Here is a 16,443-nt window from a genome sequence, read left to right on the forward strand (position 1 = left end):
CATATTACTTCTTTCACATATGTATTTGGTAGCTTGTAGGATATTATGAGGTTTTTTAGCTCTAGGCTTCTCATAACTAGAAGCATGAATGGTATTGACTTGATTAGGTTCTTTTTTCTCTAAGGATATATCTTGGGAAGGGAGAGAATCAAGGAAACTGCGAACAATTTCATCTTCTTGGTCCAAGGCATCTTTGTGATTAAGACAAATATTAGGAAAGGGACTATCATATGTAATTAATGTTTCATCTCTAGGGAGAAGATGATGAAAGGAAGGTATGGTATCACTAGGAGAAGTAGCCACAATATCAACCCCTTGCACAAAATAATCCTTATGAGGGAGGTACATTTTAGGAGAGAATAAACATAATTCTCCAAAGATTCATCTTTAGAAGGGAGATCTTTGAAAGAAGTGTCCATATTCTCTTTTTGCATCGACGTGCTCTCATTAATGAGATCAATTTTGGGAGAGGATAAATCATAGCTATGAATGAAAGGGAGAACTAAGTTATCATCAAATGTATGAAAGGGAACATAATTAACATGTTTAATGTAGCTTGAAATTAAATTAGTAGAATAAGATAAGAACTCCATACGCACTTATGACCAAGACAAGAAACTCATATGTCATTTAACTATAATAATATTCACCTCATACATGCATGAAAAATTGAATAAAGGAGGGAAATTGGATTTTGAATTGGAAATTTGACATTTGAAATTTGAAATTTGAAACTTACAAAATAATGCAAAAATTTAGAAAATGATTATTCAATTAAATAAGCAAAGTGATTTATTTTTTTGAAAAATTGTGAAAAATCCCACAAATAAATTTAAAATTTAAAATTAGGGCCTTGTGAAAATAACCTCTTAAATTTGAAATTTGAAATTTGACTTGCAAATGAAAATTTGAATTTTGAAAGTGAAAAACACTCAGATCTGAAATAATTAGTCCAAATTAAACAATTCACAAGCTTAATTTTGATTTTAAAAAATTAGGGTTTTGTTGAATTTAACCTCTAAATTTTTAACATTTGCAAGAAAATCAAACTTGTAAGTGAGAACTTGAATTTTAAATTGCATACACACTCAGATCTAAGAACAAAAATCAGAATTAATGGTGTAAAGAGTTAGGTCCACCAAAATGTAATGTGGAAAAATTTAGGGTTTCCACCCAAAAGGATAAAAACCACTAATTTTTCAATGAGGGAAAATACATTCAAAAGAGGATAGGTAATTCACTAGATCTAGTCATAAATCAGATCAAGACTAAATGCTAAGTGAATTTGGATTGAATGTGTGTTCCTCTTTTGTGAGTTGAATTACTGAAATAGGGTAAAATGCTGAAAATTAAAGATAAAACTGAGAAAACAGTGAGCCATAGACACAGGATTTTTGCACGCAGTTGCATCTAAGCAATATAAATTGATTTGCATTTGCTCCCCAAAATTGCACAAAAAGTGTCCAGACCATGGCGCATCACATCGATCCTCCAAATTTTTCGCATGCCAAACTGGGATGGTTCGTCTTTGTGAATAGAGCTTAATCTAAAGAGTACAACTCTGTACCTATTTCTTGTACATAAAAACAAGTGAAAAGGGGTTGGGAATAGGGGTTTTCCTAAGTCAAACCCCAGTTTGGAATCAACCTTGAATGAAATATTTCAAATGCTTGAAATAAATAATGGAAAAGGTATACCTCAGATCTGCAATGATTGGTAATGATGCTTTGCTTCTTGAATGTAATCACATATGTTGTGTGAAATGGCATGAACATCACAAAACCCTAACACACATGCACATCCTTACAAATGAATGATGTAAAGTTGATCCAAAATGATTTAATAAAAATAGTTGATGTAGACTTGGTGAATGCTTTCAAGAAGACTTCACATAATCTGCACTTTCACTTTACAAGAGGCTCCTTCAATTGCTTGTTGATGGATCGGATGATTGATCGATCCTTTAAATGAGGAAAGGAAAGGTTATATGTATGAAACCCTATCATTTTATTTTATCATAGATTGACCTAGAAATGATATATTTTCACACCAAGTCAGGTTTAAACATTATAATACCACCAAAACATGATCCCAAAATTCGGGGAGAAAAAGTAAGGACCGATGTGAATCACATCGGTTCAACCTACTCTTTTCCATTTTTTTTAGGGATGCAAGGTATTGTGATTATAAGGTGATTCCCAAGTGGGTGTGATGATTAAGGATGTTTAGATATGCGAAATAGGGCATTGAAGATTGAAATAGGACATAATTAGGGCTTTTGGTGAATTAAAATAATAAAAAGGGGTACATTTAGGGTAAAGGGCCCAATTTTATGATATGTGGATTGATAAAAGAGGACTTTAGATGCTTAAAGGGAATTTCAAATAATGCTCCCAACTATCCACTTATGCCTCTTATATCCAAATGAGAGGGGAAAACTTCCTTATGCAGTTGCCCATCATCAATTATGTTAATTTTTTGACATAGGCCGACATAAGGAGGGGATTCCTTCTCAAATTTTGGATAGGGCAAAGGGTTTAAATTGGTCCCCAATTAGGGAGGACCATGGTGTTGCACCATGGTACTAGTGAGGAGCAAGGCACCACACCCTAGTCCTACCCCATAATTGAGACAAGGTTAAGGGTCCAACAAGATAAAATGATATAATATGGCTATTATCTCATGGTGGGGGGATAAATAGATCTTTGTCAAGCGTGGAGATGTAGGCTCTAAGATGAGAGCCCTAAATGTGGTCCAAGTTGTAAGGGAGTACAATTTAGGACACTACACCAAGAACACCACAATTATCAACTCAACCTACACTAATTCTAACAATAAGCCTGTTTAACAGGCTTATTCTAATGAGACCACACAGTATTCAACCTATGTGGTTAGATTCAATGGTATCCACCTCCACTTAGGAAAGACTCTTGTCATTCCTACATCTCCTCAAATCATATAACTATTTGATGATGAGCCAATAGTAAACATCACTAACAATACACATCTTGAATAGACCCAACTACATGTTGAAATAAAAAATTTCGAACCACTTTTTCCAGAGAGGTTGGCTACCCAAAAATACCATTTTGATCTTTAATCCAACCTTACAAGGCAATTGAATAGTTTTTGTGTCAAGATATCTCTCATTTGAGATGTACCAATTCTTACCAAGGACATCAAGGAACTAAGGGAACTATGTCTTAAATACCCATCAAGAAAGAAGAAGAACCCTAAACCTATCCATGTTATAGGACAGCGTGTTGATATCATGTTGGGTACCTTGATAGTCCCTAAATACTCAAACCCTAGTAGCCCTATTTTAGATGTGCATATCAATGGCACACTTATAAAGAACACTCTTATTGATCTTGGTGCAAGAATAAATGTCATAACCAAGGAGACAATGAATACTCTTCAACTACTAAACATAAGGCCAACACCAACCGCCACTGTGAAACTAGAGGGAGTAATTGAAGACTTTGTGATGACTTTGGATTCATGAGAATAACTTACTAATTTTATTGTTTTGCAGCTCAAAGCCAACTTAGGGGTTGATCACGATTGGCTATTGTTGATGCTTTTTATTGACCATAGGTCTAACAACATAATCATATCCAATGGGAATGTGACCAATAAATTGGTCATTTATCCTCTAGTTTGGCCCCATGCTAACATGGAATAATTCATATGGCCTAATCTAGAGTATGAGGATCAATATTCTCTACATATAGTGATGATAATAGAGATTATCCTATGATATACATCCAAGATGAAGATAAAATTCTTGCTCATATTGTGTAAAATTCTTATGGTCTAGACTCACAACAAGAGGAGTTCCTTTCTTTTCTAACTTGTCCACTTCATAGCCTCTTATATAGTGAATATGCATCTACATCAAGTATGTTTTATGATATCTTTCCACCTAAAAGCAAAATCAATATATATAGTGTAGACATTGCCTTAGTCATGACAACAACCAACTCTATAGAAGTGTCTCTTGGTAAGACACTCAACATCAACAATAAACTGACTATATCTCAACATGGTGACCTATTACAGAGCGCACAAGCTCACACTTATACATTTTCATGGGATTATAATGACATTATAGGCATTGATCTCGACCTATGTATGTATATAATATACATCAATGAGGTTTGTAGACTAGTAAGACAACCACAAAGGAGGATGAACCCAACACTTAGGGACATATTCAAGGTTTAATTGTAGAAGCTTTTAGATGCAAGCTTCATATACCCTATTTCAGACAGTGAATGGTTTTTCATTCCTAGTCACTGTGCCCAAAAAGTAAGGAAAATGGAGTGTGTGTGTAGACTACAAGGAGCTAAATGCAGGAACTAGAAAGGACCATTTTCCGTTGCCTTTTATTGATTGAGTTTTGGATTCACTAGCTAGCAAATAATATTGATCCTTCCTTGATGGGTTTAATGACTACAATTAGATCAAGATATCCCTTTATGATCAAGACAAGACTACCTTCACATGCACATGGGGTATATGCACCTACTCAGTATTTCCTTTTGGATTATGTAATAGCCTAGCTACCTTCTAGAAAAGTTATCTTTCGCATCTTTTCAGATTTTTCCTATTATACAGTGGAGATTTATATGGATGCTTTCAATACTTATGGAAACTCCTATAAGGAGGTACTAGGAAATTTGGAAACTTAGGTACTTCAAAGATGTCAATACAATAACCTCTCCCTTAGTAATGAAAAATGCTTTATGATGATGGAAGAGGGGGTTGTACTTGTTCATTTTGTCTCAATTAATGGAATTCAAGTTGACCCTACCAAGATTGAGATCATATCAAGTCTTCCAATACCACAAAAGTAGAGAGATATAAAAATATTTATTGTACATGTTTACTACTATAGGCACTTCATAAAGGAATTTAGTAATATTTATACACCTCATATCACATTGCTAACCAAGAAATTAGAATTTTAATAGATTGCAAGTTGCCAACAATCATTTGAAGAAAAGAAGAAAGCCCTCACACAAGCACCAATACTAAGAGGACCTAACTAGATGCTTTTAACTTTGCAAGATCAGTGTTGGAGAAAAATGAAGGTAATTTAGAATGTGCAATTTACTAAATTAGTAAGAACTTGCATGGGATTGATGTTAACTATAGAGTTGCAGAGAAGGAAATGTTAGCTCTCATTTATGTAATAAACAAATTTAGGCATTATATCACTGGTTGTTGTGTATTTATTCATACTAACCATGAAATAATATACTATCCCAAGAATAAACCAGTGGTAAGTGTTTGGCTTGTCAAATGGCTTCTCTTGTTACAAGAGTTTTACATCATCATTGTTGGCAAGCCTAGAGAAGATATTGTTGGAGCATACTTTCTCTCAAGGTTAAGAACTTCCTTAGAAGATCTAGTAGTAGACGATTATTTTTTGGATGAACATATATTCACATTATCATTCTATATTCCATGGTATGCAGGTATTGTTAAGTAATTGGTTGAAGGGAAAACACCTCCACACTTGTCATGCATGGAGAAGAAACAATTAGTTCAGTGCAACTCTTGATACTCATGGATAGTTGATTGTCTATTTTATATAGGGCCTAATAATGTCATGCAGAGTTGTCTTGGGGAAGATGAAATATATGACATACTAAAAGTCTTACATGATGAACCTTGTGGTGGATGTATAGCTTGAAATTACACATGAATAAATTATCAAAGGAAAACCACCAATTCCTCCAATATATACTAAAATCAAACTATCTAATGGAGTATTAAGATGAGAGTGCATAATGAAGATAAAATAAATCAAAACAAAGCACCATAAAACAAAATACTCCCCTAATGTCTCCATAGTTCTCAAGTCTCTTTCCAAATTGCAATGATAATGACCCTCAAAAATATGCAAGCACAAAAAATTAGATAAAAATAAAGCTCAAGAGTAGTGGTTAACCCAAAACTGGAGGCAAAGGTTCAAATATATAGGCTTGGGTGGAAATCAATCAATAATCAAGTTTGAATTGAATACAAAAGAGATTGAATGACTCAAATTGTGTAGAAGAAACTTTGACAAAGATGGGGAGAGATTGGAGAATCTTGTGAAAGGAATCAGAGGACAAATTGTAGCAATTGTTAGAAAGTGGAGAGAATGGGTAGGTGATTAGGAAAACAGGATTTAAATAATAAACTTTTTTAAGTTCATGAAAAAGGGTAACAATAAACAAATATTTATCTTTTTACTAGACCGAGGAGTGAAATGATAAATGGATTTATTTATTCAACCATAAAGGAATATTTAGTTAATTAAATAATAAAAATTATTTAATTATGGAAGGACTTTACAAGAAAATGATGAGAAATATTAATTAATTTAAAATCAATTATGAGAAAATGGTAATTAATTGAATAATATAAAATTATTTAATTAATATAGAGAGGGGGGACAATTAGTAAGTTGATTAAATAATTAAAAAATATTTAATTTTGTATGGAGATCGACGATCAGAGAAATGTTAATTTTTGGTGTCTATAGTGGACACTTTGTAGCCAAGAGGATAGAACTCAAGATACCCAATGCAAGGTATTATTGGCCCACCATAAATAGGGATGCTACCCATTGCACAAGATGTGATGGATGTTAATGGAAAGGAAGACCTACAAAGAGTGATGAGATACCCCTACAACCCAAGCTAGCAATCACACCATTTGACAAGTGGGTTATTGACTTTATTGATCCAATAGAACCTACATATAAAACCAAATCCTATATATTGGTATGTATTGATTATCTCACTAAATGGATGGAAGTGAAAGATTCAAGAATTACATGAGACATTCAGTTTTATCAATTCTTGTACGAGGAAATATTTACAAGGTATGATGTTCCAAAGGAGATAGTCACAGACCAGGGTTCACAATTTACTTCCAATTTAATTGCACAATTGATAAAGGAATCTGATATCACACACAAGAATTCCACACCCTACCACCCACCATCCAATGGATAGGCTAAGGTAACAAACAAGGAGCTTGAAGATATATTGATAAAGACAATTTCAACTACACATAAGTGATTGGGCTGTCAAATTGCCTAAAGTAGTTTGAGCATATAGAAAAACATGAAAAATACAACAAGGTTTACACCCTATGAACTAGTCTATGGTAAAAAGGAATTTATACCCATTGAATTTGAATACAAAACATTTTGCATATAATAAAATTGGAGGTGGGCCTCATTCAAGCACAAAGGGATTGCCTGCATTAGTTGAATGCACTTGATGAAATTTGGATGGAACCAATTCAACACACTAAATTCATACAAAAACATAGAAGAAAGTGGCATGACCATATCATTAAGACAAAGGAATTCAAGGCATGTGATTGGGCACTATTATTTGATTCAAGTCATAAGAACCACAAGGGAAACTTGCAAACATGGTGTTCAACCCAACAATAAGAATAATAACTCTAGTTGAAGTCTCAACCCAAAGTTTGGACATTCACTTGGTAAAGTCACTATTTCTATAGCTAGTGTTCATTTGATTGTCAACCCAGGGACGTAATACTTGAAATGGGTCTGCACTATATATGCACTAAGTTTCTGCAACAACTACTATGCAATACTGCAGCAACTAACATTATGTGGAAAAGATAAGCAAGAATTGAAACTATTGAAAGGCTACAGGGAAAACTTATGCATTAACATAAATTCATTCAAGCAATGCTGGCTAAGTTCAATTAAATAGAAAATTACTTTGTTTTGGTTTGGCTCCAGAATAGTCAGTGGATCTGTTTCCAGTGGCTATAGGAACAGTCAATGCAAGAATGTCTATTGCAGCTAAGGAAAGAAAACTAATCTTAACAAATGCATAGGAACACTCACCAAGTGGGCCCCCTTGGGTGAGTGATTCCAGGATTTCCAAAAACAACTCTAAGTGCTCAGAATAACATATTTTTATTCATCATTCTTTGGAAGTCATTACATGATTCAATATGAAAAGAAACTCAAAAACACTTGTAAAAATTCTCTACTCTGATTTTCTCTCTTTTTTCTATCTCGCCTCTGAGAAGAGATAAAGAGATTATTTTAAAAGAAATCATCTACTTTAGACAACACTGATCACATCAAAGAGAAGAGGTGGATAACTAAATGAGAAAGGAGATAGTTGGAGTTAAGCTACTGAAAAAGCAGATCCAAACCGAACCACAGTCATAATATACTATGGCGATATTTACACCACCAATGTCCACTTGAGTTAGACATCAGTAGTATCATTTGATTGCTCCTCCTATGTCGTTCCTTACGCTTTTCAACATTTATGTTGTTCAATCCTTTAGTCATCTTCTTGAATATCTCTTCCTTCAACTGGCGTGATAGGTGAGCTTCCATCATAGCATCATTTATTCCCTACACTACAAAAGAAATAACATATAAGAACATACATATGTATTTTATTTAATCAGGACATCTATTAATTTCACACAAGATATTGCCCTAAACAATCTGCAACAAGAATAAATCGCTTGGCTGCAGGAATAAACTGGCAAAGACAAAACATGTTTTATTAGGTTCAGGCTAACATATGAAATACATATAGTAAACTTTTAATACATCATTAATACTATGTAAATCAAAATATGACAAAAGCTCAAAAGTTCTAAGGATAAAAATATGCCAATGTCTCAACTCATCACATGGTAGTTAGGACCTTATGAAATTCAACAGGTGTTTCCAAATGGAGTTGGCTAGCTCACCGTGATAGACCCAATATGTTTCTCCTTGATGGTGGATAAGTATAGGTTCAAATTATACAAGAAACCCCATAATAAGGATGAGTTTTTGCTTCATATATAGAAACAATTCATCCCACCACTTGAATAACCCATATGATCCACCCCATCTAATGATATCATTCCAACACCACCACCATCACCCACACCTTCAACTCATGCATCAATTGTAGATGAATCATCTAGTTCACCTACAACCACTTCGGCACAATAAAAAAATGTATCTATCACATGCACACACCACAAATATTCATTCTTTTATTTTCACTAGCATTGAGGAGCTTGTAGCATTATACATTAGTTGGAACTTGTAGCATCACATGACAACTGAGACCTAACTTTACGCATCCCAACAACTTTTTCCCTCCGTGCAACCATCAATTTTGTCAAGTTACATGCAACAAAGGAAACATTACTTCACAGGCAATCACTTCACATACACATGCACAAGTTGTGGTACTTTTCCAATCTCACACATGCAATAGTGGTTTTGCTACTAATTTCACTTTTTTGCCAAGTGGCTCCATCATAAACTCAACTCCCAATTCCATTGCATGACCATTGTCACATCAATAAATCAAGCATCACTCCAAATACAATTTACTTTGCTTTTCAACAACTATCTTTATCAAAGCTAACATATTTCCACGATCCATTCAAATCTTGTATGTAGTTTCTAGATTAGATGGTTAAAAATTGCTCACACAATCTAATCTAGAAACTGCATACAGAACTATCTATAGCCAAATACCACATTACAAATCTTAAGCAATTACTTTTGTATTACATCATTTATTACATGATTGATTTTATTTTTGTTGGCAATATGGAGGAATTGATTATGTGTTGCATTGATGTTTTGTCATTGATGTCAACACTAGCTATTTTGGTTGGTTGCCAACAAACAGGTTTTGGTTATCGGTAGAAGATCTTGTGTTATCGGTAAGGGTTTAAGGTTTTACCGGTAGAGCTTTTTACTGAGAATCTTTTACAGGATGCATAAGTGGTGTTGGTGTAGTTTCTAGATAGAATTCAAGATGTAGAAAGTGATCCTTGTTTGTGCCTCAATTGATTGGAGACATCGCTTTGGCATGGTGGACCCAGATTAGGTCTGGTACCTATCTAGTTTATGGTCAGGTATCATGTTAACGTGTTCTCTACACGTTACTGGGATGATTTATGGATTGGTTAATATTGTTTTAGTCTTAAGCCGACATGGCATATCATTGTAATATGGATGTATGTAATGATCTTATTGTAATATGTTTTAGGTGGCCGACCTAATTGGTTTAGGCCTTAGGGTTTGTATAAATTGATGTAAGATCTCATTGTAGATCAGAATGGTAAGGGAATGAAATATATATCTCGTGGTCGTGGAATGAAATATCATACACGAAGGAGATTTGGTCAATCATAGGTGATCGAATTGGGTTTAAGTAAGAGGTCAAAGGCCTTCGGTATTGAGCTTAATTGGGACTGTAATCAGGCATGGTAGATGCTATATCTGGCAATTCATTCTTCTAGATTGTTGATCAACTATCTTGAGATGGTTATAACCTCTCTGTAGTCAGTGAGACTCCTTTGTAATGAGCAGTATGCTCTAGACAGTGTGCCTTCCTACATGTACAGGCCCCTTATTGTATCACATACTTTCTGCAGAAGTATCATCTGACTGTGGGTAGGCTTCCCATCATGGTTTTTCCCTTTACTAAGTTTTCCACATACAAATCATGGTGTTATGTGGTATGGTTGTATTGTGTTAATTATCTATTTCATTCTTAAGTTTTATTGCTTACCGATATCTATTTCTTCTATTCTGTAATTCAATGTTTATGTGCTCCGTGTTGGGACCCTAAAATTTTCAAATTTTAGAGGTCCAGATTCATGCCAAAAAGTAGATTTCTATGTTCAATAATGTGTCACATCTATAATCAAGAAGGTTCTTCCATTTCCAACTCTAAGAAACCAGGTTTGATGCATGAACAAGGTGGTCGATTTCCAGGTATGTGTGTGGTTGCAAAGGCAAAATCATTCTAGGTACGCCTTTTTGAATCATAATTTCTTCTCACCTAAGCACTATTATGTCAATTAAATTGTTCATATGCATTTTGTATATCATAAATATGTTCTATGTCAAATCGTAAATCCTCTTGATAACAGTTCTTGTTTCACTCGAGGCTAATCTATGTGCATTTTCTTAGAATGTATAAATCACGAATTGAAAGGTCATATTCAAGCATTGATAGCTCTTTCCCATTAAACCCTTATGTCAAACTAATTATTTGTGCATATTATCTTCATCTTAATGAAGCCCGGTGCTGAATTTCAAAGTCTTGTGAATCTATTTGCTATTTTTCATTGTCTAAAACCAAATGGAGTTTTTTCAGAATTGTTGTTTGCAGGATTATAATGTTGACCAAGTGCTCTCTTTGGATTTTAACATCTATTGGCTAGATAGATATCTTATCAGATGAAGTGTCATGCCCAACTCTTGGGCACGAACGGAATTTTTTTTTTTTTTAAATACTTAACTAGTTAACGACCTACTTAACTAATTATCGACTAACTAATATAATATAATGCATCTTAGTGCGATTAACTTAAATAAAGAATGCATTTTGGCTAGGTCATAACTGTGTTTGAGTCAATCAGGTGATTAAATTCAATTTAGGAAGAGGGGTTAACTAAGTTATCAATGAACTACGATTTCACCCAAAACGGAGGTTCACTAAGCTTCCATAATAATTAAACTACAAATCATAATGGCGAGTTTAACTCGAATATAAACGTTTAAAATCTATCTTATTATTATTTTTATTTTTATTTTTTTTCTTTTATTTTTTTGGTTCGCTAAGAATTTAAATCCTTTTATTAAGCCTTCTTCTTCGTTGCCCAATGTTTAGCGAACGCATTCATGCTTAACATATAACAATTTTGAAACTTTTTAAATATTAATTTAATCCCACTTATATATACATATATATGTATATATATATATATTTACTTATATATATATGTGTGTGTGTATATATATATATATATATATATATATATATATATATCTACATATATGTGAATATATATAATTTTTACACAACATCTATACACCTAGTTATATATATATATATATATATATATATATATATATATATATATATATATATATATATATATATATATATATATATATATATATATATATAACTGTTCTATATCATTACCTCATACCAAATTGTTTTCTCCAAGGAAGGTGGGGTATTGGGCCCCCCTTTTATATGATATATATATTTTTTTCCCCCCATTCCACACATGGTTATTTAAAAATTTATGTGGGCGTTGCCCTAACCGGACTAGGGTTAGGGCGACTTGTTTAACACTTGCATATTTTTTTTTTTCTTTCCATTACTTTCGTCCTCTGTGTGTGCGTGCCGCGCGCAGGGTGGGGCGGCGGCCGAGGGGAGACGGTCGAAGAGGAGACTGAGCGTCTCAACCCCCACGCGGTTCGTTTTTTTTTTTGCTGTGTCGCATTGTTACCCCGGAGGGCGGAGCGGAGAGGGAGGCGCGGAGGTTCTGCGGAGAGAGAAGACGGGGAGGCGGGCATCAGCGGCGCGGGGCACCGCCGCTGCGGACGGCGCCGCCGCAGGCTGCGGCTCCCGCAGGCTGCGGCATCGCCGCCCGCAGTCTGCGGGGCGCCGCAGGCTGCGGCCGCCGCCGCCTGGCGCTGCGGCCCGCAACCCTAGCCCCCCCCCTTTCCTTGCTGTGCGGTGTTCGTTTTTTTTTTTCGCAGGGTTTTAAAAAAGAGTTTATTTCCGCGGCCAGTATTTGAGTTATATTGTTTTTCTTTAATAACATCTTGTAATCATATATATATGTGTGTGTGTGTGTGTGTGTGTGTGTGTGTGTGTGTGTGTGTGTGTGTGTGTGTGTGTGTGTGTGTGTGTGTGTGTGTGTGTGTGTGTGTGTGTTAAACATGTATATAGAGTCTGGTAAGAATTAAAATGCATAGGGTTTTATATATATATATATATATATATATATATATGAGGCATTTGCATGATTTCTTGAGGTATAAACAGAATGCCTTTATAGTGCAGAAATCTTATATATATACATGCATCTATATATTTATATATATATGCATATATAGATATATATATATATATATATATATATATATATATATATATATATATATATATATATATATATATATATATATATATATATTTGTGTATTTATAAATATATTATTCTTTTTGCTTGGATGAGTTAGATAGGAGGTTAAACCTGTTATCTCCCTAAGTAATATATAATACCAGAAAGTTTTCTTTTATGTTTTTTTTTTGTATAGTAAAACCAGATTTACCAATATATCCTTTTTGTAACAGATCCTTTAATGGTTAAACATATATATATATATATATATATATATATATATATATTTTAAAAGGAATGGTTTAACAAGATTAACAGATTTTCTTGCTGTTTTAAAATATTTTCAGAACTGTATCTAAAACCAGTTTGTCCAACTATCATTTGAAAGTAATAAATTTTAAAAACTAAATATTCTTTTGAAAGAAAGGAACTATTTTAATCAGTTTTGATTTCTGCAATAAACATCAACTTTAAAAGACTTTTTAATAAATTTCTTGGCAGCATTAAATAGATAAATAATGGACTGTTTTCATTTAAATTTTACAGCAACTTAGTTTTCATCTATTTGCAGAATACATGTAAAATAGAATGCATTTACTATTCCTTTGCAACATAAAAATTTTCATAAAATCAAATACATTACTTTTTCATTAGCAACTACTAGAAATAGGGATAGAAAGCAACAAATATTTCATTATCAAGTAGAAATCAAGTAATTTCATGTACACAAAAATAATCTTGAATACAAATGGGTTGAGCACCCTACAAGGTGTTTCTCTACATAGTTACTTAAAAATAATACAACCCCCTTTTTTTTTTGAAGGAAAATACTACAACATTGAACGCTTTCATTTCTCCCCTATCTTTTAAACATTTTGCTGCAACAAAAATCAGCCACATAGCTCCTTAATCCATCTTTTCCCATTCCCATGCAACCTACATTAAAAACATGTCTTGACCATGGGAAGCTCACCTCCCAGCCTAGGCTTACTAGAAGCCACCCCCGAGCTTGGAGAACCAAGCACTAGACGGGTTACAAACATACATACCCCACAACAAACATAGAAAACACATTTACATTCAAATTTCCCCTTCCCAAGCTTCACATTCACCTCTTTCATGGTGACTCTTCCATGGGTGGAAGTGGACCAAGTACCTATGGGGAGAATGCATGCCAAAAACAATACTACATTAGCCACCTCATGGCAACACAAATGCAACCCAAATACTTTCACAACCTTATGCCCCCCAAAAAGGCTCAAGGCCATATATGCTCCCCTTATGACCCCCAAATGCACACACAAGGCTATGCATCAAGGGTCACCAAGGACTCCCTTGAGAACACTCTCCATAAGGAGAGCCTCTCACCCATGGCTATCAAACTCCTTCCACCCCAAGATCTTCCTACCCTCCCAAGGATAGGAGATCTTGGACACTCCCAAAACCACAAGAAACACAAACAAATACATAGAAAGGAAAACTACACATATTAACTTCAACCAAAAACTTCATAAGCACACTCTTACAACAACTCCTTCATTTCACAAAACAACACAAATTATCATTTACAACATAACAAGAGAAAGAAGGGAGTAACCAACCTTATTCTGCCAAAAGGTATGCTAACTTTAGTTGGGGATGAGCTGCCCAATTTCCACTATCTTTTCTCCCAAAATTCCACTAAAAATGTCAACTCCTACTAACTTTTTCCAAAACAAGCAAAATCTCCAAGAGAGGAGAGTGGGTGATTACTCACTAAGTTTGAAAAATCTTGCCTAAGAAGGCCTCTCACACACTTCCCAACTCCTTGGGTGAGGTGTGAGTTCCCATTGGTTGCCCTTCCCAAACTCTTGCACTTTACTAAAATTGGAAAGGGAAACAGGTGGAAGAGAATGGGGAAGAGAGTTTAACTCCTAAAGGGAAGGTTCTCTATCCTAGGGAGAACTTTCTAAGTTCAATTTTCGTGCATCTTGGAATTATCACTTTTTGAAGTGACTTCATAGTCACATGGGAGAAGCCACATGTTGCAAAACACCCCTAACCCATAGGTATACCCTTAGGACCTTTGGAAAAGCCTAAAAACTTACCCTAGGAGTCCATTAAACCCTTTGGAAACTCCACTGAAGTTTACCTACGGGTCAAGCATGAGTTGACCTCTCCCATGACTCCCTACCCAAGACAAATTTGGGACCACACTCATGTTTTTGAATTGGCTTTGGTAGAAACAAAACTCCCTCCAAGAGACAAGTCAACATCAATGACACTTAATCAACACATGTGTCAAGTGACACAACAAAATTACAATATAAAAATCACACATGGAAAATGGGTCTCTTGAAGGATTACACACTTACATATAAATCAAATTTTACACTCAAGCATTATTTACACATCACAAATAAAATACATTACAAGGGGAGGGGTGTTGTCTCTCCAAATAGACAACTCCCGGCTTAACAAACGCACATCGGTCTAGGCTTGATTCTCCATTAAATTCCATGGTCACATGGATAATTTTCCTGTGCATCTCAATTAACACATTAGTAACTCCAAATAATCACAATTATTCATAATCAAATACATGGATTCCATTGCAAATCAAACACTCATACATTAGGCAACAATAATCCAATATCTCATTTGTTTTCAAATTCAATTTCACATAAACAATTAACTTAATTTCCCAAAATTGAACCATTCATAAATAAGCATCATTTTCTTTCATCAAAATAAAATCCTGCAAATTTCCAATAATGACATTCACCATCATACTGCAATTCTACTCTAGTAACATATCTAAAGTTTCATAATCATCATGCATGAAATAAAACATCAACATATGTCAGTGTGATCCAAATCATGAAATCATATAAGGTCTAAGTCCATAATGCATAAAATAAAGCATCCAAATTAGTCTCAATATGCAAATAACTGAAAATGTCAAACTGAATCGGGGTAGGGCCTCACATGAAGTGGTCCACATGATTCCCTGTATGGAAATAAAACTATTTTCCAGGTTTCAGATCTTCGTTAGCCCATTTCTCATATTTTTGAAAGCAGAAGTAAAGATAGTTTTTAGATGTTTGTCAGTGAAATTTTTAGGATTAAAAAGTTGTCAACTTTGGTGATTAAAATATCCATGCTTAGAAAAGATCTCAAAAAACTATTTGGTGAAAGTTTATTTGGTATATGGGACTATGTGCCCGTAAGATTTCATTAGAATCGGAGAAGTTTTGACCTACCTTTTAATTGTTTTATGACTATCCCGACATAAAAATGCATTAGAATTTTTTTTTTGAATTTGAACAATCAGAGGACAACCCACTTAATATTTTGATGTCAAATACTTCTATTTTAATTTTTACAAAGATCGGAGCTTGTTTTATGTGTTATTTTAAAATTTATATTGCCTGCGACTAGCTCTGGCATCCCAGTTTACAAAGCAAGTATCAAAATTTGTCGCGCTACTTGAAATTTGAAATAAAACCCATGT

The sequence above is a fragment of the Cryptomeria japonica genome, chromosome 7 (genome assembly GCF_030272615.1).
Source record: "Cryptomeria japonica chromosome 7, Sugi_1.0, whole genome shotgun sequence".
In the NCBI taxonomy this organism is placed as follows: Eukaryota; Viridiplantae; Streptophyta; class Pinopsida; order Cupressales; family Cupressaceae; genus Cryptomeria; species Cryptomeria japonica.